Below are 5422 nucleotides of genomic sequence, written 5' to 3' on the forward strand. Positions count from 1 at the left end.
ATGAGGTCAGGAAAGGGGAGCAGTTTTTGACAATGATCATATCTCAGTTATGAGCATGGATGTTGGTAGCTGAGGAGCAGTAGAGGAACCAAGAGTCCAGATTGTTAGATTGATCACCTATGTCAATATGGAATCATCATGTAGTGATGGAGAGACAGTGAGTCAGGTGCTAAATTCTTCAGAGAATGAAGGACAGTGACCTAAAATCAATAGTTACCTGAACCAGGAAGATTAGTGTGTGCTTTAAAGACACTTTAAGGGAGGTGAGACACTTTGCAAAGAATTATTTTAGGAATTTTAGAAAGAAATTTTATTTAAAAAATGATTGGTTTGCAAATGGCAAAGAGGAACTAAGAGGATGACTTGCCCACCTCCAGTTCCTAAAGGAGAAAACAGGTGCAAGAGACACAAAGACCTCAAGGACAGCCAGGTTTCAGTCGCAGGAGTATCTCCTAACTTGTTCTTTATTATTACCCCCCTAAGGAGCCTTTTTAGGTATTACCTGATTGCCCCCTGTGACATTGTGAAAGATCTATGTTTTGTATGTAAAGAGTATGATTTTTTCACTGCCCCTGCCCAACAAGAACTAATTTTTGCCCACATTGAGAATTCATATATTAAAGCAAGAACGTGAAGGGAATAGTCAGGGAAGAGGTTGAAAATAAATGAAGCACTTTACTGGAAATACACGGATACAGGCCCATTCACGCATATCACTAAATTTCTTACTTAATCTATGTTCAATTAGTTAATCAAAGAAACTTTAGGGCCGGTTGTGGTGGCTCATGCCTGTAATCCCAGCACTTTGGGAGGCTGAGGTGGGCAGATCACGATGTCAGGAGATCGAGACCATCCTGGCTAACATGGTGAAACACTGTCTCTACTAAAAATACAAAATAAAAAAATGAGCCAGGCATGGTGGCAGGTGCCTGTAGTCCCAGCTACTGGGGAGGCTGAGGCAACAGAATGGCGTGAACCCAGGAGGCAGAGCTTGGAGTGAGCCGAGATCATGCCACTGCACTCCAGCCTGGGCAACAGAGCGAGACTCCATCTCAACAAAAAAAGAAAAGAAACTTTAAAGAGAGGGAAAAAAAATGAACAGGTGGAAGTAAACATTGAAATTATAAGCCTCCATTTGCAGCCAACGTCTGGTTCTCCATGATGGGGGAGGTTATGATACAATAGATGCCATCTTCATATATCTCAGTGTTTTTGCATCCCAGGTACAACTGCTGGATGTCCTTAAAAATGTTTTTATTCGTGAGAAGAAAACACTAGTCATTTAATACCATCTATATTTGAAAAGCATACCAAAGATAGTTCTGTGCTTTAACCAAAATGACATGACATACATTTTGGGGGGTAAGACCTCAAAAGCACAGATGACAAAAGCAAAAATATACAAATAGGATTATATCAAGCTAAAAAAACTGCTGCACAACAAAGCATACAGTCAACACAGTGAAGAGACAGCCTACAGAATACAAGAAAATATTTGCAAACTATCCATATGACAAGGGATTAATTAGGATACATAAGGAACTCAAACAACTCAATAGCAAGAAAACAAATGACCTGATTTTTAAATGGTCAAAAGACCTGAATATACATTTTTCAAAGACCCACAAATGGCCAACATTTGAAAAACTGCTCAATATCACTAATCACCAGAGGAATGCAAATCAAATTAATGAGATATCATCTCACTCCAGCTAAAGTGGCTAATATCAAAGACAAAAAATAAGAATGTGGAGAATTGCTAGTAAACTTCTGGTGGTAATGTAAATTCATGCAGCCACTATGGAAACCAGTATGGAGTTTCCTCAACCAACTAAAAATAGACCTACATATGACCCAGCAATCTGCTAGGTATATATCCAAAAGAAAGAAAATTGGTTTTTTGAAGAGATATCTGCATGCCCATGTTTATTGTATCATAGTTCACAATAACCAAGATATGAAATCAACCTAAGTGTCAATCAATGGATGAATAGTTAAAGAAAACGTGGTGTGCATACACAATGAAATATTATTTAACTAGGCCAGGCGCGGTGGCTTATGCTTGTAATCCCAGCATTTTGGGAGGCCGAGGCGGGCGGATCACGAGGTCAGGAGATCGAGACCACGGTGAAACCCCGTCTCTACTAAAAATACAAAAAAAAATTAGCCGGGCGTGGTGGCGGGCGCCTGTAGTCCCAGCTACTCGGAGAGGCTGAGGCAGGAGAATGGCGTGAACCCAGGAGGCAGAGCTTGCAGTGAGCCGAGATTGCGCCACTGCACTCCAGCCTGGGCGACAGAGCGAGACTCCGTCTCAAAAAAAAAAAAAAAAAGAAATATTATTTAACCATAAAAGAGAATGGAATCCTGTCACTTGCGGCAACATGGATGGAACTGGAGGTCATTATGTTAAGTGAAATAAGCCAGGTACAGGAAAACAAATATCATATATTCTGACTCATATGTGGAAGCTAAAATTGTGGATCTCATGGAGGTAGAGAGTAGAATGATAAATACCAGAGGTTGGGAAGGATTGGGGGAAAAAGGGGATAAAGAGGGGTTGATTAATACATATAAATGTACAATTAGATATTAATAGAAGGAGTAAGTTCTAATGTTTGATAGCACCATAGAGTGACTATAGTTAAAAATAATTTACTGAATATTTTAAAATAGCTGGAAGGGTAGATTTGAAGTGTTCCCAACACAAAGACATGATAGATGTTTGAAGTGATATATATCCTAATTACTGATTTGATCATTATACAGTGTATGTATGTATCAAAATATCACACATACCCCATAAATATGATAATTAGGTACCAACTTACAAAAACATTAAAAGAAGTTTCAGAAGACTTTCAACTAGAAACTAGGCTTTCGACTAGAGAACCATAGCTGCAAATGTCAACAGAGTCCACCTTTCACTCCTCATGCTTCTGATCTTACTTTACTGTATTATAGGACTCATTTTCTCTCTCCCTTTCTACTTCCCCATCTTGTTCTCTTCTGCATTTCTTCTTATATATTCTTAAAACTTCAGTCAAAAATCTCCAGAACTAGAAGAGGGGGTTATGAGCTAGAGGTTGAAGCCTGACCTCCAAATGCTAGCTGATCAAACAGCAAGCAGAAATCCAACACTTTTGTCCTCTTGCACTCTGCTTAAACAAGGTATTTGGTTCACAATGTGAGCCTTGTTAACCAGCCAATATCTTTGCTAATGATGGGCCAACAAGGACCAATGCCTACTTCGGCATACTGTACCATTTAGAAGACTTTGAGGCCAGGTTCAGTGGCTCACACCTGTAATACTAGCACTTTAGGAGGCCGAGGCTGGCAGGTTGCCTGAGCTCAGGAGTTCGAGACCAGCCTGGGCTACATTGTGAAATCCTGTCTCTACTCAAACACACACAAAAAATTAGCCAGGCATGGTGGCGTGTGCCTGTAGTCCCAACTACTCAGGAGGCTGAGGCAGAAGAATTGCTTGAACCCGAGAGGGGGAGGTTGCAGTGAGCCGAGATAGTGCCACTGCACTCCAGCCTGGGTGACAGAGTGAGACTCTGTCTCCAAAAAAATAAAAAATTACAAAAAAAAAAAAAAAAGACTTTGAAACAGGGTCTTAGACAGGTCAACTCCAGATCAAGCATTCAAAGCACTGGTGAATATGCAAAGAGGATCACAGCACAAATGGCCATGTCAGGAATCCCATGCAACAGGGGCTTCAGGGTAGTCATCGGGTGAAAAGATGTCTTTCAGGTGAAGCTGTATTTGGTTAGAAAACCCGTGTGTGTGTGTGTGTGTGTGTGTGTGGTTTTTATTTATCTATTTATTTATTTTACCTACATTGTATTAAATAGATCAATTAAAGTGGCACGTTTTCTATGAATGCTTAGTAGTACTTTTTATATGAGCGTTTCTATAGTATGATGTATTTGTATTTGACTTCTGTTATTCTTGTTATTTGGAGTAGCTTTGGGGAAGCTGATAGAGATTGTTGAGGGCCAAAGACTCACCCCATCTCTCTGTCACCACTTGAATGCATTTCTCAACTATGAAATGCTTAACTCAGTGATGGTTACACCAGATTCTCTGATTGAGGTCTACAAGCTCCATGCACTAGAAGCAGCCTGGAAAGAACAGCAGGGCACCCAAGCTCTGAAAACAGCAAGTGTAGGTGAAAATTAACTCCTCCTCAGCAAGCCATTGCCAATCCCTTTTTAAAATTGAGACACAATTCACATACCATAAAAGTCACCATCTTAAACTATACAATTCAGCAGGTTTTAGTATGTTCACAAGATTGTGGTCATCACTACTAATTCCAGAACATGACTCCAGAAAGAAATCCTATGCCCATTAGGCCGGGCGCGGTGGCTCAAGCCTGTAATCCTAACACTTTGGGAGGCCAAGGTGGGCGGATCACAAGGTCAGGAGTTCGAGACCATCCTGGCCAACATAGTGAAACTCTGTCTCTACTAAAAATACAAAAAAATTAGCAGGCCGTGGTGGCAGGCGCCTGTAGTCCCAGCTACTCAGGAGGCTGAGGCAGGAGAATGGCATGAACCCGGGAGGCGGAGCTTGCAGTGAGCCGAGATGGTGCCACTGCACTCCAGCCTGGGGGACAGAGCCAGACTCTGTCCCAAAAAAAAATAAAAAAATAAAAAAATAAAATAAATAATAAAAAAAAGAAATCCTATGCCCATTAGAAGACATTCCCCATTCCTCACTTCCCCCAACCCCTGGCAACTACTAATCTATTTTCCGTGTCTATGAATTTGACCACTCTGGTCATTTCATATAAGCAAAATCACAGAATATGTAGTCGTTTGTGCCTGGCTTCTTTCTTTACCATAGTGTTTTCAAGGTTCATTCATGTTGTAGCATGCGTCAGTACTTCATTTTTTACAACTAATATTCCATTATATGGTTATATGACATTTTGCTTACCCATTTATCCATTCATCACTTGATAGACATTGGATTGTTCTCACTTTTTCACTCGTATGAATAATGCTTCTATGACCAACCCTTTTTGAAAGGAAGCTTCTGGAGCCCTAGAATTCTTAAGAACTCCAATTCTCTTGCAAATACCTTTTCAGCATCACCATTCTCACTAGCCCCTCGTCTCTCCTTCACTCTATCTCCTTCAAGTTTATGGCCTCGTCTCTCCTTCTTCACTCTATCTCCTTCAAGTTTATGGCCACATGAGGCAGGAAATGAAGGTCATGACCCAGTACTTCCTTCCATGGAGCTTGCAAAGAAAAGTGGTGAGAGAGGAAGAACAGCCAGAAAGGGAAGAGAAGTTGCAACCAAGCATCCGTGCAGTGGGCCTGAGGGATCTGGATGGGAACAATGCCTGTGCGAGGAATGGGACCAACAACCCAAGACTGTGGCTCCTAGCAAGGCTGCAGTGTCCCCATGACCC

Source organism: Nomascus leucogenys, chromosome 17 (genome assembly GCF_006542625.1).
Source record: "Nomascus leucogenys isolate Asia chromosome 17, Asia_NLE_v1, whole genome shotgun sequence".
Classification (NCBI taxonomy): Eukaryota; Metazoa; Chordata; class Mammalia; order Primates; family Hylobatidae; genus Nomascus; species Nomascus leucogenys.